At 44.7% G+C, this 22,999-nt stretch overlaps 1 pseudogene; it reads right to left on the minus strand.

The window, feature by feature from the left end:
* Positions 1-8,713: 8,713 nt before the first annotated feature.
* On the minus strand, positions 8,714-9,024 carry LOC136655971 (small ribosomal subunit protein eS21 pseudogene; annotated as a pseudogene).
* Between the last annotated feature and the right edge of the window lie 13,975 nt (positions 9,025-22,999).

Below are 22,999 nucleotides of genomic sequence, written 5' to 3' on the forward strand. Positions count from 1 at the left end.
CACCTGCCACCACTACCTGTCATTGATGGACTTGGAAAAAAACACACCAGAAGAAAGACTCTCAAACATTTATCGCCCTATATTCACACAAGCTTGCAAACTGCCAGAGCTCAGCTGTTTGTAAGGCAGACAGCAACTATCTAATTTTTGACTAGCCTCAGGGCTTGAAGCAATGAGTTATTTGACCTTTCCACCACCCATGTTTTCATTGGAGGCTCTGCGGGACCCACCAGAAATTGGGTCACAACCCACCATGTGGGCTTGAACCACAGTTTGAGAAACACTGCACTAGTTGGTGACATTGCAGATGCTGGCTATTCAGGAGCTTGGATCTTTAATATCCAGGCAGTTAATGATGTACGGTAATTCCAGCTTTCTGCCTCACCTAGAATTAGCAGATGCAGTGCTGAGAAGCCATATGTTTGCTTAGCCAGACCATGTATAGCCTAATGGCTACACTGGAACACAAAATATCCAACTGAGAGTTCCAGTCCTGCTGTGAGCTACTGTAGCCTTGGGTCTTGCTCTTGGCAGTTACCGACTGCAAACTTTGGGAATGTTGATTTCTATAGGACTCAGTTCAGTTCAGTAAGACCTTTATTGGCATAAAATACAGAGAAAGAACAGAACAAGACAGGAATGTACAAAGACAACACAACATAAGCAAAAACATCAGTCACTGCCCAGAGTCCCAGGGCTCTGCCTGGCTATTACCCCAGATAAAAAGGAAGCAACATTATCCAGAATCTCAGGATCAGGAGTGGAAAGGAGAGACTGAAGCATGGTTGAATCCTCCCAGCCCTGCATCCTAGCTAGCAATGGACCTAGAAATTTCTTGCGTGACACAACATGTAGCGGGCAATAAAAAAAGGTATGCATTAAAGTCTCAACGCAATCCCTACCACACTTGCATTTCCTCTCTAAGTAGGGGATACCGCTGAACCTGCCCGTTAACAAGGCTGATGGAAGAGCGTTACACCTTGCCAGTGTAAATGCTCTCCGGGCCTGTGGGCACACCAGGTGGTAAAAGAAGGAGGCCGGTTTCCCAAAACTGACTGGAATGTGAAGATGGAGTGGAGAACATGTGGTTCTGGTGGCACTAAACAGCTCTTGTTGTTCAATATCTAGAATTCTTCCTTTGACAATTCTGTAAGCTGCATCACAACCAATCATACCTAACTCTTCAGTGTCCAGCCCTATTGACTTAATTTTAGTTAGAAGATCAGTGATCTCAATAGGTAGGACTGGATCCGATAATAATTGTTGCATTAGATCAGAAGAGGTGGTGTTAAATAAAATCCTAAACCAAAATTTCAAAAGTCTTAACCATACAGTAGTCCTTAGTCGAATTAACCCCACCTCGAGACACAGGACCGAGTAGGGAATGCACCTGGGTAAGCCCAAAATCTTCCGTAAAAAGGAGGCTTGGACGCGTTCTAGTGATTGGTTAATAACCTTATACCAGACAGGAGAACCATAAAGAACCTGGGAAAGAACCTTTCCCTTAAACGCCTCCAGAGCAGCCGGAACATAACCATTTCCGCAGGTGAAAAAGAAACGGGAAATGGCTGAGGAAGCTAGTTTGGATGCGTTCTGCACTGCCCTGCGATGAAAAGCCCAAGTGAGTCTGTAATGGAAGTTGATACCCAGGTACTTAAAATGCTTAACCTGTTCCATTTTGTTACCATTACAAGACCACTTAAAAGCTTTCCATCTGTTAGCAAATACCATTATCTTAGATTTAGCATAATTGATCTGCAATTTGTTGGTCAAAAAATACTCTGTGGCACGACTGAGCAGACGTTTCAGGCCAGTCCTAGTACGAGATATCAGTACTGCATCATCTGCGTACAGAAGTAGCGGCACTTGGCTTGCGCCAAGCTTTGGACAATGGCCATCTACTTCCTTCAGGGAAGGGGCAAGATCATTTAGAAATAGGTTGAAAAGCATGGGGGCCAAGACACAGCCCTGTTTGACCCCTTTGTTAGTGATGATGGAGTGAGTTAGATTCCCCCTCCAGGAGCATCTAACCCTACACGAGGTATTTAGATGGAGGGACCTAATCAGCAGCAGTAATCTTTTATCAATCCCCATGTCTTCCAACTTGGCCCAAAGAAGCTCCCTATCCACAGAATCAAAGGCACCTTTCAAATCAAGGAAGGATACATAAAGACGGGCCTTACATATCCTGACCTGCTTATAGGCCAAATGAGACAGGATCAGGCAATTATCCAAAGTTGATTTGCCCCGACAGAAGCCAGATTGCTCGGGGCCTAAGATGCCTTGCGAAGTAACCCAGAGAGTGAGTTTATTGCAAAGATATTTAGCATAGATCTTCCCTAGTACAGAAAGCAAACTAACAGGCCGAAAGTTTCCTGGTATGGCAGGGTCACCCTTTTTATGAATAGGCACGACTGTTGCTGTAAGCCAGGCATTGGGAAATAGGCCAGAGCTGTCGATCATTGTAAAAAAGTGGGCAAGTAACTGGGCCCACCATTCTGTGTCACCTTTTAAAAGCTCGGGTGGTATTTCATCTGGCCCTGCGGCCTTCCCTGGCTTCAATTGCATAATTAGCTCTTTAATTTCATCAGGGGTCACAGGAGGCCAGATAGGCAGATCTACAGAGGTAAAGTCTGGGTTGGTGTCCGGGGATTTGCTCTTATCATAAAAAAGATCTGTAAAGTGTTGAACCCATGTGGACGAAGGGATATATAGGACTCAGAGTTAATATTTTCCAGGCAGCTCCTGTCAATCTCTTAAAAGGAGAGTAACCCCTCTCTTCTGAATCATGTTAAGAACATAGGAACATAAGAAGAGCCCTGCTGGATCAGGCCCAAGACCCATCTAGTCCAGCTTCCTGTATCTCACAGTGGCCCACCAGATGCCTCAAGGAGACCACAAGACCACAAGATGCTCAAATGTTCTCAGAAGCTAGGCAGTTCTCCCTTGCTAGCCTGCTTGCAATGTATGAGTTGCAAGTTGACCTTTTATATCTCATTACACATAATACAACTATTTACAACCAACTGTCATGCTCTCCTGTTAGCCAGTACAAATACTGACTTGACTTTACCTCCACTATACATACTTTCTTAATGTCCACCATAGTTTTAAACAAATATGATACTACATCTGACTACTGCAATGACTCAGGGGATAGTGGTTTCTTAAAATGGCCCAAGTGAAGTAAAATCTGGTCCCATTTGAGCCTGTTCCATTTGAGTTCCATCTGACCATACTTTTTAATGATTATTTTAATTTACCTTACTACAAAAAGATGTACCACAAAATGGGACAAAAATATGCATATAAAATCTCATACAAGACTGTGTGTGAGAGAAATCTGTTGTAAGATTAATGGCCCTTTTCATTTCATTTCCTAGCCACAGTTGCAGCCACTCCTCATCCTTATCACATGTAGTGGCACCACTAGCCAGGTGGAGGATTTTGGGACACACTGAGTGACACCACCAGGAGGGGTGACACTTGGAGGGCTGCAGCAAGTGGCTGGTCCATGGTGAGTCGGCTGGTCCAGAAGCACCATGGTAAGTGGCTGGTCCACAAAGTCTGCCCCATTTTTGCAAGAGGGCAGGGATGGAGTAAGACTGGAAGGAACAGGGCTATGGGTATGATGCCATTGTGCATTGGGTGACATCAAGCCTAATGACACCATTGATCACATGGGCCTGCAATTCTATCCTGCAATGGAACAGGCAAGCCAAGAGGCTTGCGCTGTATCCAGCACAGGATCATGGCCAGAAGCGGCTTAGCCAGAGACAATGGGAAACTTTTCCTCTTACCCTGGGTAAGGGCTGCTGGCCCCAATGGGTCTTCTAGGACTTGCAACACCTCTGGAGGTGGCACAAGTCCAAGGAGAACGGAACGGCTTAAAGTCGCTCCATTCTCCCCTGGAACGGGGGTTGGGATCTGGCATAACCGCCAGATCCCAGCCCCACCTACCTCTTCCTGCCCGCCCACCTGCCTGCCCCTGGGCTGCTTCATGCCCACCCCCCCGAACAGGAACGCCTCCCTCCTCCTCCTCCCTGCCTCCCCCACACCAACATTTCGTCCTTGCGTCAGCTCATCCTTATGTCAGCCTCTACAGGCTGGCGCTTCTCGGAGTGCCTGCCCAGCTTCCCCTCGAGGAGGCACAAACGTGCTTTATAGTACGTTTGCGACCCTCCCAGGCTGGCCCTGCATAGGGCACAGTTACGATTGCGCCCTAAATCATATAGAGAGGAGAAATATTCAGAGAAGGGCCATAATTCTACCCCCTTGTACAGACTTCCACACATTCATCATGCTACATCACAACAGCTTGTAAATGCACAGGGTGCATTCAAAAGATATAATTAATATGCAGTTGTTGGGGACAGAGGCAGTAAGCCTGATTCCGCACACTCCTTCCAGATGTTCGTTCTATATGGGTCCGTCTTCTGAGCAGACCCAGGGTGGCTGTCCCATGAGCAGTTCATAATAGCAAAGAGAGGAAAGTCCTTGGTCAATCAAACTGGGGACTTGATGGTAGTAAGGCAACCTGGCCCTTTGCTTTCTTCCTCACCTAGAGTTATTGGTCTTTTAAAATATTAGGCTTGATATTACCGTTTCGAAAAAGTAAAATTCAAAGTAAATTTTAGAGTGGCTCTGAGAACTTCCAAGGGCAGCCGGATGAGTTTCTTTAAGAAACGTCGTAGTTTTTTTGTTTGTTTTTAAAACATTCCTAGCTAAAATGAGATGCATTTGTTCCACTGCTTGGTCATTTCCAGTATAATGACTAGGCCCAAAAGTCAAAATCAGTTGTTCTCTTTTCTGCTGAAACACACCCACACCCACCGGGGGGGGGGGGGGTTCTTCAAAAGCAGAACACCTTTGACAGCACCTGTCTGTACCTCTCTTCCAGTTCTGCTTTGAAATGAACCAGAATTGGTCCATCCAACTTAGGCCATCACCTCAGGCAGCAGATTGGCAGACAGGCCCTACCTCTGTCCATCCACGCACCTTTCTTGCTCCTCTTCCACCTTCCTGGTTTGAATAATGAAGGGGATGATGAAGCTGATGAGGAAGTGAGGTGGAAAAGAAGAGAGTGGTGGACTCAAGCATCTCCAACACCAGCCCACCACTCTCCTTTCCTCCACACTTCTCATTTTGTTCCATCTCCATCTTCCTTTTTCAGTCTAGGTGGGAGTGGGAGATCAGAGGCTGGATCATCACCAGCAGGGGCTGTACTTGGCATCACCCAGATCTTGGAGATCTTGGGCCAGCCCAGAACTGAACTGTTTCTGTCATTTGAAATGCTGCTATGTTATCATTCGAATGTATTTATTGCATGCTTTTACAGTCTCGTTGTTATAGTTGTCCCCCAATGTTGATTTATTTCTTAAACTGTAGCTATGTTAATGCTGACATTATATTCGCCAAGTATTATCTTTATGATTGAATTGTTTAGTGTTCTACTTCGATTTGTTTTGAGCCACTTTGGACACAAATCTGTAGAAATGTAGTGTACAAACAAATGGATAGAAGGGTTGATAATGGAAAAGTTCAAAGAGATGAATTGCCGCTCTCTCAGGCCTGTACCAACTGTTATTGATTCTGGTCATGTCCCCCAGCATGTTTGTCAGCCTTCAGTTCTCAGAAGTTGTCGTGACTTTGGGGCTTATTTTTACTGTGGGAAATCATTAAAGACGTGTTTATTATTTTGACCTGGAATGTTTTGACACTTCAAACTTGGTATTATTTCAGAAAGGATGTGTCGTTCACAATTTATTACCACAGTTGCGCCGTCTGTGAAGATGAGCATACAAGTTCAGCCGCTGCATGTCACCCTGGATGGGTGACCTCTCAACCAGATCTCAACTTGGTTGATCCTTGGAAGTGGCATCACTAAGGGAGTGTGGACCACGCACTGGATGAAACCCACTACTGGCCAAAATTGTGAAAAAAACTTGGTATTTCTAATAATACCATTGTTTTACATATGATTTGATGGGTAATTTAATGCAGAATGCAATGAAACAAACCATGCTGAAATATCTGAATTCTATCAAAAGTTATAGCAAAATAATCAACTGTCTTATGTAACAAAAAGTGGATTTCCTTAACTCAGAACTGACCAATGAGACTGATTGTTCTGAGAGCCAATGAGGTGCTGTTATGAAACAGCAGGGAACCAAAAATGTGTTAGTATGAGTCAGCTCTCATTACCATGTATCAGAGCTAATACTAGAACTCTTATTCAGTTGTGTGAGTGTCACCAAGTTGGCCACTGGTTTTTTATTAGTTGCTGATTTGCTGGGTGACCTGTACTGGTATATATTAAAATAAATATTCCACCAAACCTAGTGATGCCACTGTGTTTAGGCTGTGTGTATGATATTGTAATTTATTCTGTATGGTCTGGTATGGGCAGAGGTCCATCACAGGAGTGATGCAGTGAACTCTTGCACTGGGTGATGCAAACCCTCGTGGCACCTCTGAACCTTGATGCCTTATCTTCAGGGTAAGCCCAAGAGCTCCTGGTTCCTATGACAGTGTGCCAAATGCTTCCTCTGCCCTTAATGTGCAATGTACTAACATCTGCTCCTCCTAGTGGAGGCAAATAGGGGAGACAAGGATGGGCTTCCCACATCAAACTGTCACCTCAGGTGACTGCTGAGGGGTCTTCTTTGATAGGTTGGCCCAGCTCCTCCTCCAAGCTACAGCAGCCAATTGGAGTCAAGGCATCCTGACACATGGGAAACAGGAATGATGTGTAGTTGCCTACTCACCACTACCTTACAGCTCCCATGAAGGTTTACACAAAAGGGGATGTACCAAAATAATATAATACTAATGACCCATCAAAAATATAGGTGCAGTCATAATTTCACTCTACATTTCCGCACATTTGAATGCTGAAACCATATTTTGCCTTTGGCATCTGGCAATGTCATTTAATCTGTTCGCATGGCCTTGCATGCAGTTAAGCATGCCCTGTATATTATTTTATGATGTTTGAGTTGGAATCACACTTTCTGGGTTCAAGTATTCATGTTTTTGCAGATTCTTGTGTAAAGCCGGGGAGAGCCTGTTTCCAATTTCATGACCGTTTATCGCTAATCCAAAATGACTGCAGCATTACCTACAGACAGGAAGCTGGATGGGGGCTTGTGTGTTTTGGAGACTTCAGGCTCTTCCCAGGAAGTGCTGTAAAACCAGTTGTGTGCTTACATGAAGGGAAAGCATAAGTCAGCTAATGGACATGATGGTGCGTAATCTATATTTAGTTTACTAACCTAAGAGGTACTCTGGTTACTGGTCTCTCAGCAAGTCCTTGTCCATTTAAGGTCAGCAACTAATTCACATGCTCAAAAAAAAAAGTCTTCCTCAAAGCTGAAACTGCAGAGAAATAATGCTATCAGCATTCTTAAACACCACAGCTGCCTCACAGTGGGTTGCAGCCAAAGAAGGTTATTCATACCTAAGACCAGTTGACATTTATGGGACTTCAGTTAGACATGCATAAGTTATCTCATTTTATTTCAATCTTATTCCAGATTAGGCTGTTGGACACATAGCCCAATCCTGAGCTGCCCAGAGCACAGGTCTGCACTGGCACCAAAAATGACTGCTGCTGCATCCTGAGAACTAACCAGGCAGCGCCAGCAGCTCCTCAAGTGAAGAGGACTTTTGTTCCCTTCCCCTGGGTAAGGCAAGTAGCCCTGCAATGGGGCTACTCAATTCTATGACAACACAACAGTCAGCGAAGAATCAAGAGCCTTTGTGTTGGGCCAGTGGCAACCTCGTACCCTACCTACCTCTCAGCTGCCCGGCTCACAAATGTGCCTTACAGCACGTTTGCAAAAGTGTGCACTGGTGGTAATCTGGCGCGAACTGATTAGGATTGGGCCCACAGTCATATATGACGGAAGACAGCAGATTGATGGTGGACAGGATAGGATTGCCAGTCACATTTGGAGAACTGTAACAGACTCTGCCTGAGGCTACTATGGAAGTCTGTTCTTCAATTGGTAAAGAATGTGGTGGTCAGGATGCTTTTGGGTTTCCATTGGTTGAGCACCTGTGATCTGCACTGGCTGCCAGTATCTTACTAGGCACAATTCTTACTAGGCACAGTTCTTACTAGGCACAATTACTAGGCACAAATGCTACCATGTTTTCCTGAAAATAAGACCTACCCCGAAAGTAAGACCTAGTTGTGATCAGGGCCGGGACAGGACGGGGTCGGAAGGGGTCCTCGGGTGGGGGCAGGTGGACAACATGACCAGGAATGCTGCATTCCTGTGTGCGCCACCTAGAAAGCACCTGCTGTGCTGCCTTGGGCAGAGGACGCTGAGGAGGAGCTGAGGCAGGAAGCAGCAAGTGAGGTAACCCTCCCTACTGGGCTCTGAGGGTCTCCACACTTTCCAGGGAGTAAGTCCCATTAACTATAAAGGGACTGACCTCTGAGTAGAGAGGCGGGCAGGCATCCTCCTGGGTGCTGAGGGGACACCCTCTCCACATCTTCCAGGGAGTAAGTGCCATTAACTATAAAGGGACTGACTTCTGAGTAGATAGGCAGGCAGTACATTGTTATACATTTAAAAAAAACAAAAAAACCTACCCCAAAAATAAGACCTAGTATATTTTGGGGGGGGTGCTCAAAAAAACACAAGGCAGTGTCTTGTTTTCAGGGAAACACGGTAGTTATTACCATAGCTTGCTGCTCCTTCAGTCAGAAGTTCTTGGAAACAATGCCATCATTCTTTGCCAGACATAGAATGGAGTCATCAGATTCCCGCATCCTATGAATTGCTCCACAAATTGTGTATGTCTTGAACTGGCCATCGACTCTGCCTGTGACTTTATCAACCTCAGAAATATTTGTCTGGATGGATGCATGGTCTTTGGCACCAATTATCCCATTTCTAGCAGAGCATTTTTGAGGCACATAAAGATCCACAAATTCCCCAGCATCGTTCTGCATCTTGTATTTCTAGATGTTGCCACAAGTGATGTGCAACAGAAAGTTCCTCCTCACACGCCGCAAGCTAGTTATGACCTATAAAGTTTTATATATCTTGGTACCTGAAAGACCATCTCCCCCACATGAACAGATCCACATACTGGCATCAGGCCCCACCACTTAAGGAGGTGTGGTTGGTGGGGATGCATTACAAGGTCTTATCAGTAGTGGCTCCCCAACAATGGAACTCTCTTCTGCATGAAGCCCAGCTATGTCTGGATTGAAGTGAGCAATAAAGACTTTGGCCACTCTTGATGTATTTTATGCCTTTTTGGTGGCCTAAAAATATTTCAAAAAATGAATATAAAAATGTTTGAGGTGGGCTTTTCTGCTATGGCACTGAGAATGCGGAACTCCTTGCCCCTGGAAGACCATTTGTCTCTTATTCGTGATATTCTGGACACTGACATTTTCAGTAAGCACCTGGTTTGTCTAGCGCCCAATATTTTCAGTTGCTCAGGTTCATGACTGACTGTTTTCTCTGCTGCTCTGTAGTTTGCTTTTAATGTTATTATTCCTTGATTGTTTATATTGTTTTTAATTGTTCAATTATTTTAATTAAGCCCCAAGGTATGTAAGTGGAAGGGTGGGATATAAATTAATACATAAATCTACTCACCATTTCCAGAACCCACTACTGAAAAGTTACTTAAGCTGTGTATTGTTGTGGCCCATATTTTATACATCATGAATATCGGACAGTCTTGAACCATTTAAAAACACAACAACTGACACCCAGAGAGAGCTCTTAAATGTATCCAATATAGTTTAAACAAGTCTATAGCAAATACACAAAACTCTATAGGATTTCCATATGCGAATGAATGGCCCCCATTATACCCATTTTATTGTCCACTGCAAATAGTTAAATGACGCAGATTGCATTCATTTTATTTTTCTCCTAAAACCTAAAGGCATTTTTACAGATCCCTCGCATACAGTTCACCCAATAACTGAACCCTGTCACAGATGTACTGTAACCACAGCGGAAATCTTTCTCTGGAGAATCTCTGAGCACACTCTATGTTTTAATACAAGCTCTATGGAAGCTGAAGAGAACATTATCCTCAGCTTTTCCATGACCTTGATCTTCAGGAATCCATGACTCTATCCTTCATCTGAGCACATTTCTTCTCTGAAAGATCTGGGTGAGAATGGGATTCCATTTAGTCTCTATGAAAAGAAGTCTCAGGCTGCAAACCTATACAGTATTTGAGAATACGTTACAGGTATCAGTAACGATCGGATCATTGCATTCCACAACAAATGATGCTTCCAAACATTTTTCAAGTCCTGAACCAATTTAGTGGACAGTAAAGCATTTGCATTCTTTTGATTACAATTAGATTAAGGAATGCTGAAGTTTCTCTTGATTCCCCCCTCCCCCCAGTATTTCACGTATTAGGATGTATTCTTATGCAGACAACATTTAGTTCAAAACTGCGCACTCTCACTCTCAAACATTCTAAAGTAGTGTTTCTCAAACTGTGGGTTGGGACAGCTCCAGTTGCCTCTGTAGAAGTGACCTCCAAGGCTTTCAGGGGTGCCTCCCAGTGTGCCCCCTTAGTAATGCCGCTGTCAGGAATTATCATCCTTTATCAAGTCAAGCATATTGGTTTAGCCATGGAACATGACAATCAGATTGTTGCTTCACCCAGTGATGACCACCTTTAAGAAGTGATGAACACCTTTATTTTGGACCTCACATAGAGCATTGTGCAGAGTTCTGGCCAAAGCTGCACAAAAATCCAAGTATTCGAAATAACCCGAGTAGAGCTTTCTGGATGTGTTCCAAGTGACCATTCACAAAACTCAAACCTTTGCTAACAAAGGAAACTAGCTCCCATCATTGTTGCCTCTCCAATCACCTTCCTCCAAAGCAAAGCACTTACCTTTGGTCCTGGGCATAGGGATGGTGGTGGTGGGTCTTGTCCCTGGTGAAGTGGCATCAGCTTTCCACTGGAAATGCTGAAAAATGATAACTTCGGTCCAGCAATTTTCAAACACTGTGTTGCAAATGGTCAACACCTCTGGCATTTGGGGGAGAGTAAGGGCCCAATCCTTACTGGCAGCCATCCCAATGGGGCATGCACCACATCCTGTGGTGGGGAGGTAGTCACAGAGGCCTCCTCAAGGTATGGAAACAAGGGCTTACAAGGGCTGCATTGCGGCTGCACCAGAGTTGAAAAGATGAATAGGGCTGGATCCTAATTTATTAGCAGGGTCATTGGGGGATATGAGCCCCCACTGGCAACCTCTTATGCCTTGTCAATTGTTTAAAAAAATGATAATGTTCCTTGACAGTTTTAGCACCTTGTCAGTATGCCATGAGATGAAAAAAATTCAAAATTGCTGCTCTAGCCTCCAGTCCCATTAGAAAAGAATTCCACGAGGGCCCTGGAAATGCCCTGTGCTGTTCCCCCTTCCCTTCTCCACTGCCAAAGCTCAGCACTTCTATTTCAGGGAAGGAGAACGGGGAGGTGGCAGCAACCCTGGCTGAATGTGTTTCATGTGTCACAACACTCGAGCAGGAGGCAGGGGAAGGCGGGAGTGGGCTTTCTTTTCCATCTCTGAAGGAACTGATGGTCATTGGGCAAAAGATGGGCAGTTTGATTTGTTTCTTTGGATGAGCCCAAGGGAGTTCTTGCCCTAGAGTTGGCTGGAGAAGCCCAGGGAAGGGAAAGAGGCAGAGAAGCCAGGGGGGAGGCAGTTCATAGTGATCACGCTTTCCAACCACATGGCTCCTTTGGGCTCCATTGTTGCTTGGGAGGAGGAAGTTTCATTGAACAACTGGTGCAAATGGGACTACTTCTGGGTAGAGTAGCAAAGGATTGGGTCATATTGGTAAGTCTCCCAGGCTGCTGCCTCCCAGCTACACCCTCTTGCTGCTTCTGTTTCCACTCTGACACAGTCTGTCCTCCCCCTTCCTGCCTTGTTGACTGATGGAATGGGGAGATCAGCGGAGTATTAAAGAAGAATTCCGACACACGCACACACACCGGCAGCAGCCCCATTTTTTTCCCCTACTCTCACACAGTCCATCCCATCCCGCCTTGTTTACAGATGGGATGGGGACATCAGGGGAGTATTAAAGGAAAATTCCAACACCACACACACTAGCAGCAGCCCCATTTTTTTCCATGGAGCCATGCACTGGCTTTTTAAAGAGAAAGACTTGTGACTTCAGTATTTTCAAGTCGCCAAAATGCTCTGGGCAACTTGGAAAGTCCCCCCATTAGGACTTGTTTTTGAGTAGAGTCACAGGGGGTGGAGACTCATGACTCAACTCAAGTCAAGCTGTGCTGGATTTGCCCATACCTGCAAATTACAGCTGATAATGACTTGGATCAAACTTGGCTATATGACTGAAGCATGGGAAAGTTGGTGCAATTCTGGCAATGGCAGGTACATTTCTTTGGAATATTTGCAAACAGTTGATTCATGCCCAGGTGTGTTTGTGTCTGTTATGATTCTGCTCAAGCAAGGGAGTTTCATGGCTCTTGGACAAATGATCATGATGTCTCACTGCACGTTCATAATTTCAGCCATAGCATGCAGACTAACACCTCCATTATTTTTGTTACTTAAGAGGAACAGAAGAAACACTGAGCAGGTATGTTTCACTTTGTTAGTCAACTCACAGATAAACTCACAATAGCAACTCCAGGGATCCCTTTTCAGTCCCCAGGTTTCTCTGCAGGCAATATGTAGATGACCTGTTATGACGAAAGGATTTCATGGTAGAGAAGTTCATAGGACCATAGAAGCCTGCCTTATATTGAGCTGGGCCATTGATCCATCTAAATCAGTATTCTTGATACTGGCTGAAGGCAGTTCTCCAAGGCTTCAGACCTGAATTTTTCTCTGTCTTACCTGTAGATGCCAGGGATGTAACATGGGACCTTCTGCACGTAGAGCAGATGCTCTTCCACCAAACTATACTCTCACCCCATAAATCATTCAAGAAGCAATTTTGCAGATTACAAAGCTATATTCAAAATGGCTGTGTGCTTATGCAGGCAGGCCATTTCCTCTCTGCTATCTATGTACCTACATCTATATATCCATCTACAACAAAAGGAAGAGCATCTGTTCAGACTGCAAGTACATAGTCAACCATCTTATGAACAGTCGTAACCTAGCACAAAAATGACTTCAAAAAGCAGACTGTAAAATCTGCTAGAAAGCAAATAAATTTGGTTTATGGCTTCCTCTGTTCATCTCTTGAGGAAGAAGAACTTTGAAAATCTGGTATCCAGGTACATATCTAAGGATAATGCTCCTCCTTGTGCAAAAGAGGACAGGAAGTAATTTTATGTTTTCTATATTTTCTAGGCCTCCTTCCCCTCTTTTTTTCTCTTCACTTGATTCCTGACAATATTTTATGCATCACTCACCTTCAAGCATCCTCTTTTTTACTACAGAATATCTCATCAGGAAATGCAAAGCCATGGATAGGATTTACACTGCAATCCAAAACACATTTGCTCAGAAGGATGGTTGGTTGGCAACCTTCAGTCTCAAAAGACTATGGTATAAGCCCATAGCACCTGGTATTCCCAGGCGGTCTCCCATCTAAGTACTAACCAGGCCTGACCCTGCTTAGCTTCTGAGATCAGGCATGTCATTCTAAGTAATGATCACTGTTCTAACCAGCTTAAATCCTAGAACTGCATTTAACTGACTTGCAGAGAAAGCTGAACTTTAAATTCCACCTTACAATGACGCTCGACAAACTGACTGTAGCCATCTCAAGCACTGAATCTAGTCTACACTCCCTTGAACTCCATGCTAAAACCCCAAGGCACAATTCAAGCCTTACAATCACCTATTTGTTCCTGCACTCGCATTACTAAATCTCACAACTACATGAATCAAAGCCTCCCTCCCAAAAAGACCAGATTTGTAGGATACACTGTCCCTATCAATTTCTAGGGGAAAATGCTAACACAGATCCGAGTAGTCCCATTGGGCAGACTGGGGTGTTACATGGGGTATCCCCTTACACCAATGAGACCTCCTGCCTGCTTCTAAGCTGTGCTGGATACTTAATAGATCATGCAGCCCTTCTGCACCAGTGCAGGTTAGGATTGGGCTGCCCAGTACACATGTGACAAAAATGCTGAGCAGCCCTGGCAGGACAGTCTTACTAACACTGCACTCCTATCCACACTTACCTGGAAGTAAGCCCCATTGACTATAATGGGACTTACCTCTGAGTAGACATGCATAGGAGTGGGCTCTTGGGTATCTGGAAGATTTTCTAATTCTTCATTGAGACTGGAGATAGGCAGAATTCAGAAACGGCTGAAACCCGAACACTCTGAGGCCCAAGTTACTTATTATACTAAACATGTAGTCTGACCCTATGTATGTTTCCTTTAAAATAGCAGCTTGATTGCTCTTCCTGGAGGGATGTGGTGTCTGGAACTCCTTCCCCAACAATATGTAATAAACGCTATTTTCTTCCATTCACCCAACCAAACAGCATTTGCCAAATTTTTATAATTTGGTGTCTTTGCCCAGCTCATCGTTAAGCTTGGGGAGTGCAATTCCGGCTTCTGAAGTCTTGCTTGTAGGAAGGTCAGTTCTCTTCTATAGGTTGCGATTCAACTATTCAAATGAAGCGTTCCAAGAGGAAAGATCACTGTCATTTGGCAGGATTCCTCAACAGAAATAAATTCACCCGCTGCAGTGATAATTGTAGCTTGGGCACCAATCGAGTTCATGGTTTGGCTGCTAATAAGACATTATTTGCAATGGGGGTCAACGAGCAAGTTGCATTCCTGCTGTTGCTTACATTTCCCATCTTTTTGTTCACATCAACCCTGACACTGCTCATGCTCTTGCAACCACCAATTTACATGATGTGTTGTCTGTGGAATGTTGTGGTCATTTCATTTACTTTTCCTTCGTTCTTTGTAATGATCTCTAATTGGTGATTCACTCGTCTGTCACTTCAGAGTCTTGAACTAGGATTGCTCTTTATTTTTATTTTTTTCTGATGCATAATGTCTTGTTAGTGTTAAAAGAAAACGTCATTACATGTCAAGTTAAATGGGGTTTATTATCTGGTTTTATTTTTCTTCCAGTTTGCACCCAACAGCTGTTGAATAGGTTTCTATCAGAGTTTCTATTACAAAACTGAATCTACCTTAGGTTTTATATTTCAGATTTCATTTGGGTTTGGTTTATCATTATTTGCCCAGATGGTCGTTTGCGCGAAAACAAAAATGCAGAGAGACTTATTTTAAAGGAGACATTTTAAAGGAGCTCGGTTAATTTTTACCAGCTCAGGATTCTGCCTTGTGAGTGTCCATATTTTCTCTCCATCCTCTTCTTTTGCTTCCCTATTCCCAAATTCCAGTGTATCTTATTTCATTGCTCTCAAGAGAGTCAGACCTACAGAAATGATGCTTTGTTAACCACATTTATTCAGAAGTGACAATGTGGGCTAAGAATGTGTCCTCTGCGAGGTAAATACCACAACCATTTCTTCTCCTTTTTGTTGATGATAAAACACAATACATTTTCCATATTCTAAAACAGCATCGCAATTGTTATGCAGGGAGAAGACAGTGCAGAGAATAACATCCAGTATTGGACAGATTCCGACTTCTGTCCACAGAACTACAGTTTCTGCATTTCCCCAATATTTCATTAGGCAACCTCAGTAATCTTTTTTATAAACCTAGATAATTCCCTCATTCTAGAATGCAGATAATGGGCTGTTCAGACAGTACACCCAAATGCATTTTGGATGCCCGCTGTGCAGTTAACAGCTCTCCTCAGCTGGTTTGCTGTTCCACCTCCACATACGCATGTGGGAGCTGGAATATTCAAATGCAGTTTTTAATACTACTTTAAAATAATACAACTTGAATGCATAGGTGAAGTGCAAAGGCATACTGAGTAGGAAAGGTCACGATGCATGTACCTTCACTTTTAATTGTTTCCTTACCTGAGGAGGCCTCCAGCCTGCTGAATCCCAGCAGTGGATACAGTATGGGTCAGGTGACCCCTCTGCACCAGCACTGGATAGGATTGGGCTGCCTGTAATTATGGATCATTAGCAGTTGCTAGCTCTTTGGTCAAATCCCAGGCACACTGGCTGGACATTGCTTTAGGCCAGGGGTGCCTAAACCCCAGCCCTGGGGCCACTTGTGGCCCTCAAGGCCTCTCAATGTGGCCCTCAGGGAGCCCCCAGTCTCCAATGAGCCTCTGGAGATTTGTTGGAGCCCACACTGGCCTGAAGCAACTGCTCTCAGCGTGAGGGCAACTGTTTGACCTCTCGCGTGAGCTGTGGGATAAGGGCTTCCTCCACTGCTTGCTGTTTCACATCCTTGATGCAGTAGCAGCAGCAAAGGAAAGGCCAACCTTGCTTTGTGCAGGGCCTTTTACAGGCCTTGAGCTATTTCAAGAACTTCAATCATTCATGTAAGTGCATCTTTAATATAGTCATTTATGTAAACTTCTGTAAATTTATTCAAATTTTAAATGTGAATTAATTATTTCCCCCCCCCCGGCCCCCAACATAGTGTCAGAGAGATTATGCGGCCCTCCTGCCAAAAACTTTGGACACCCCTGCTTTAGGCCAATACCAACATCAGTTACATTACATCAATTACATTACATCACAGTTGGTATTACTGCCTGTAATTCAAACCTGTCATGACCCCACTGCATAACCTTCAGGAAGCCACAAGGTCTCAGTCCGTCACTCCTGACAGGCTGCAATATGTGGAAAACAATGCTCACCTACCTTTCAATGGTTGTTGTTGTTCCCTCTTCTACACAATTGATAAAGGTCTAGGAACCCTAAAGTTGAAAGTTTGGCCATCCCTGAACTAAATCAACATGAAGCACAACTTTTACAAGCAAAGAAGAATATAGTATCAGCATTGCATTGTGTTACAGTTATTATCATCACAGTGCTCCTTAATGAAGAATATCTCCTTTCTGTTGTATCTCAGCCCTATGTAGACACTGTAGTAAAAAGGGGGATCTGAATGTACACATTTTTTTTTTTAGTGATTACTGGTACAGTATAACATGTCCAGTGCTAAATGCAATGAAGCTGCACATACATAAAGGAGAAGATATGAAATAATCCCAACTATTTGCATATCAATCTAACTGCTTTACAACTCAAGTGACCCCACACACCTTTTCCTCCTATGATGATACAAACATTCATAAAGCCATGCGTTTGTGTTGATGCAGCATTAAGGCTAAAGAACAGATGGTCTAGTACAACCACAAACATAAAACACATATATAGCATAGCTACAACCAAAGCCCCAACTGAAAAAGCATTTCAGTATGGGAGAGTGTGCATGGAGCCAGACAAATTTCAATTTGGTCCATGGATTTTCTGCAGAAATCAATTGCCTGGAGTTGGGGGGAAGAAAACCAGAATTGTTTATGGAATTTGGCTGTCACTAAACCAAAAGTAATCAAATCATTGTTATTATTTATACTGCTAGACACCCCCACCCCACACACACACACACACACTTATCTAAGTAGTGAAAAGTCTCAGAGGCAGAGCTGTCCAAATTCTGGCTTTCCTTGGAGAAAGGAACACTAGTTCTTCTCTACTACCATTGCGTCTGCTGATAGCCGTCCGGCAGAGCTGTTCCGTGTGGTGCGGGGCCTCCTTCATCAGGCCCCTTCAGTAGTCCAGGAGGAATACACGGTCAGCCGCTGTGACGTATTTCCCCAACACTTTGCAGATAAAATCGATCGTATTCGTCGCGACTTGGATGCCACATTGACAATGTCTGATTATGTCCCCTTGGCAACTGCTTGTCCAGTATTGTGGGATTCTTTTCAGCTTGTGCAGCCTGAGGATGTGGACAGACTCCTTTGGAGTTTGAGGCCGTCTGCCTGCCTGTTTGACCCTTGCCCAGCTTGGCTGATTAGAGCGGCCCGGGGGGGACTGGCTGAGTGGACAGGGAGGGTGGTCAACTCTTCTTTGATGGAGGGGACGTTGCCGCTCGCCTTGAAGTGGACGGTGGTTCGCCCCCTCCTGAAGAAGCCCTCTCTGGATTCCACTGTGTTGAATAACTATCGGCCAGTCTCCAACATCCCGTTTCTGGGCAAGGTAATTGAGCGGGTGGTGGCGGCCCAACTCCAGAGGGTCTTGGATGAAGCGGATTATCTGGATCCTTTTCAATCTGGTTTCAGACCGGGCTTTGGGATGGAAACTGCCTTGGTCGCCTTGGTGGATGACCTACGCCGGGGACTTGACAGGGGGAGTGCATCCCTGTTGGTCCTGCTGGACCTCTCGGCGGCTTTTGATACCATCGACCATGGTATCCTTCCGGGTCGATTGGCCGAGTTGGGAGTTGGAGGCACTGTTTTGCAGTGGTTCCGCTCCTACTTGGAGGGTCGGTCCCAGATGGTGGTGCTGGGGGATGCCTGTTCGACACCCTGGCCCTTGAGGTGCGGGGTGCTGCAGGGTTCAATTCTGTCCCCTACATGAAACCGCTGGGAGAGGTCATCCGGGAGTTTGGAGTGAGGTGTCATCAATATGCCGATGACACGCAGCTCTCCTTTCCTCCAGACTCCAGGGTGGCGGTTGAGGGCTTGGAGCGCTGTCTGGAAGCAGTGAGGATCTGGATGGGGGCTAACAAGCTGAAATTAAATCCGGATAAGACAGAGGCTCTCCTGGTTCGGAAATCCTCGATGCAGGTGCTGGATTATCGACTTGCTCTGAATGGGGTTGCACTCCCTCTGAAGGAGCAGGTTCGCAGCTTGGGGGTCCTCCTGGATTCGCAGCTGCTCCTGGATTCCCAGGTGGCGGCTGTGGCTAGGGGGCCTTTGCTCAGCTTTGGCTGGTGCGCCAGCTGCGACCGTACTTGGATCGTGCAGACCTGGCCACGGTGATCCATGCCACGGTGACATCAAGGTTAGACTACTGTAACACGCTCTATGTGGGGCTGCCCCTGAAGACGGTTCGGAAACTACAATTAGTACAGAATGCAGCGGCCCGTGTGGTCACCGGAGCCAGGCGGTTTGACTCTGTCAGTTCACTTCTCCGGGGGCTATGTTGGCTGCCCATTCGTTTCCGGGCCCAATTCAAGGTGCTGGTTTTGACCTTTAAAGCCCTATACTGCTCTGGGCCAGGATATCTTAGAGACCGCCTACTCCCGTACAATCCGGCTCGCCCTCTCAGGTCATCAGAGAAGGCCTTTTTGCAAGTGCCGCCACCCAAGGAGGTCCGGGGGGCGGCCACAAGAAATAGGGCCTTCTCGGTAGTGGCACCAACATTATGGAACTCCCTTCCCCTTGACTTGAGAATGGCTCCCTCTCTTGAGAGTTTTCGGCAAGGCCTGAAAACACTGTTGTTTAAACAAGCCTTCTGATTTCTGGCCTTCTTAACATTTTTATACATCTTTTAGTTTTTTACAGGCTTGATTCCTCAGTGACTTGCTCTTTTATTCTGTCTTTTAATCTGACTACTGTTTTTATGGCCTCTGTAATGTGTTTTTAAATGTTTTTATCTGCTATGTATTAATGTTTTTAAAATCTTTTTTTTTTTATATGTTGTTAGCCGCCCTGGGTCCCGTTAGGGAGAAGGGCGGGATAAAAATAAAGTTTTATTATTATTACTATTATTATTATTATTAGTTACAGTGTTTTGGTAATATTTGGTTTATTCCCAAATGTATTCATGGAAATAGATAGTGGAGCACTCCTTATAAGTAACAACAGGTTGCATCAATTTCCCAGAGGAGCTATGTATCCCAAGTTGCTTCGGGTGTAGGCTTGCTCTCTTCCAGTTTCTCTATTCAAGCTTTCCCAGTCTGTCACAGATCAACTCTCTTGTCTGTCCTTCATGAAGAGTTACTGCTCCTTTGTTCTTCCTTACACTCTTGCATCCTCCTCTTGGGGAAGGGGGAAGAATGAGTTCACTTTTGATCACTCCACCCACCACCACTCAAATGTGGCTTTCCCACTTTCTAAGGAGGATAAATCCTGGATCCTTAGCAGTTGCTAGCTCTTTGGTCAAATCCCAGGCACACTACCTGGACACTGCTTTAGGCCAATACCAACATCACATTTTCATGTTCATAACAATACTGTGGGATCCTAATGCCAAACAATGATTAAAAAAAAAAAAACTCCTATGGGGCTATGGACAAGTTGGAGATAAGGTGGTATGTGAAGGTGTTTCCAGGTGGTGAAGACCAGAAGCGATTGTGAAGAGCTCCAGAAGGATCTCTTCAAACCAGGGGAATGGGGAGCAAAATGGCAGGTGCATTTCCATGTCAGTAAGTGTAAAGTAATGCACACTGGGGCAAGAAATCAAAACTTCACATATACGCGAATGAGTTCTGAGCGATCTGTGATGGAGCAGATGAGAGATCTTGGGGTGCTGGCATCTGGTGGGCCATTGTGAGATACAGGAAGTGGACTAGATGGGCCTTTGGCCTGATCCAGCAGGGCAATTATGTTCTCTGTGTGTGCATGCATGTATGCATGAATGTGCATGTAATTCAAAGAAATGTTTTTCTTTTCAAAATGTCAGCTACAGGCCACTACTTTGCAGCTAATAGATAGAGGCTTTGGGAACCACAGCCTCTTAAAATTTGTGGTTTGCCCTGGTATTTTTTTTCCTTTTATGTGCATAACAAGGTTAGAGAGGGGAAAGCATACTGCTGCTAAGTTGCGCTGAATTTTTTTTGCCACTAAGCCCCCTCTGTTTGAGACTAGGAATCCCATTTCAAACTAACCCAGTAAAAGAAGTTATAAGAACACATAAGTCATCTTAACACACACTGTTTTGCCAGATTCCCGGTCCAAGCTTGACTTAGAGAATTATGCCCACTCTAAACTAATTAGCTACTCTTCTTTCTGCAACAATAACCCTATTTCTACCCTGCAGCACTGCTGGACCCCACCACCAGGGTAGCTCACCTGTTCAACCTGCAGAGGTCCTCCTTCCTCCTCTCTCCTGCCAACAGCTCCTCCCACAACAGCAGCACCTTAGTCCTCAACAGGTCTTGGGCATGGCAGCCACACACCAATCTCCAATGTCTCCAGCAGTCTCCAAAGTCCATTCACCCATCAGTAGTTAGTTAGAGCCCAATCCTATACATGTCTACTCAGAAGTAAGACCCATTCAAGTCAATGGGGCTTGCTCCCAGAAAAGTGTGGCTAGGATTGTGCTGTCAGTCCATTCATCCTTCTATTACCCACACCTCTTTCCTTCCTGCAGGTGCTGCTTATATCCCTAGAGACCTCATTGCCTCTAGTGGCTGCAGCTGTGCAGCACACCCTCCACTGAAATCCCAGGCCTTAAAGGGGCCACTGCTGACACCACATCCTAGCTCCTCCAGGGATCTTGCGCATATCCATGACACACTCACATCATTGCCTTTTCCACTGCGTGTTAGATTGATTGCTGCAGGGTCCTGGTTGTTCATACAAAATTGGAGTATTGTCCCTATAAACAAAACTGTGAAAACACAGGGTGGGCAGGATGGCACAATTCTTCAAATTATTTATTTCTAGTGGCCCTTTCACAAATGCAGGAACATTCCCTTGTTTCTTCTATACTCCATGACCAGGGTTGAATTTGTGAACTGACTCCATTGAAAAGTCACTCATTTAAAATGATCTGAGGTGCCATCAAAATCCTGTCTGTGGCCCACACTGTCAGTGGCAGCACAGAAAAAAAAAATGTGGAGGGGCACAGCCAGGGATAAAGTGCTTTGAGAGGGAAAAACATTCCATATGTTTGATTTGTGAATGAAAAATAATGATGTATATTGTATTAGTGCTCCTGAACACAAACAGATCATGAGGAAGTGATCATTTCATGTAGTGATGATGATGAGTGTGTGTGTGCATTTGTAATTTTACATACATACATACTGTATATGGAGCTTGTCTCCCTGTGGCACTGCCTACATAATGCAATTCTTATGCCCCAATTGTAACTAGGCTTTGTGACAGCAGGTTCCCTAGCCATAAATGGCCATGCTGTGTGCACCAACAGCAACCATTTCAGAACCACTGCCACAAAGAGAAGGAGACTGGTGAGAGAGAGAACCAGCATGCACCACGGCCCTATTCCTTCCCTTCTTCCTTACTCTCCTCAGTTCTGTACCAGAAAAATGGCTGACACAGCTTTGAGTAGACCCATTCAGGCAGCAAAGACTTGCTGCAGGGCAAAGGAACAAATGTTTCTTTACCTCAAGAAGACCTCCAGGACTGTCTTCCACCACAGGATACAGCGCATGTTCCATTGTTGCGGCTGCATTGGGAGGAGGGATTTTAGTTAGTATTGTGCTGTGATGAATATGCTTGTGTGAACTAGCCTTGCAAGGAAGAGAGAGTGCTCTATGCACCTTGGAGTGATGGGTAGGAATTAATTCTTTACCATACAGCAGATTGAAACATCTCATGGAAAGCTGTAGAACTTTGTAAAAGACTAGAGTCTTTGAAAGAACTGAGAATGTTTAGGACTTTGAATGTCCCATGGTACTTTATAGACACCTATACTATACCAAGGACATTCCAAAATAAACAACATATTTACCGCCATAAGTTGAGCATAGAAAATCTAAATTCTTGGCACAGTTGTGAGCAATTCCAAAAAGAAAAAGAACATACATGGTGAGATATGAGGCTTTCCAGAGGATTGAGGGACAGCTTACACGATCCTAAATATGAGTGACACTTGAGAAGTATATAACCAAGACTTCTGGCCAATGCAAAGTGTGGCTCAACAGATTTTTTGGAAAAGAGTTCATAAATTGTGTTTACATTATAAACATGTTGTAGACATGAGTGATGTAGACCATAAATGGTTATAAGGAGATTATTTATGAGGAGTCATTTACAAGGATTATAAGAAATAAGTGCTTGTCAGCTCTTTCTGGACCCACCACTGGGTGTTGTGGATGGCAGTATATCATGGTATATGCCTCCTTGTGGACTGCAAAGCCGTCTTGAAGAATCAACTAGCCATTAAACTGATGA

Source organism: Tiliqua scincoides, chromosome 6, assembly GCF_035046505.1.
Source record: "Tiliqua scincoides isolate rTilSci1 chromosome 6, rTilSci1.hap2, whole genome shotgun sequence".
In the NCBI taxonomy this organism is placed as follows: Eukaryota; Metazoa; Chordata; class Lepidosauria; order Squamata; family Scincidae; genus Tiliqua; species Tiliqua scincoides.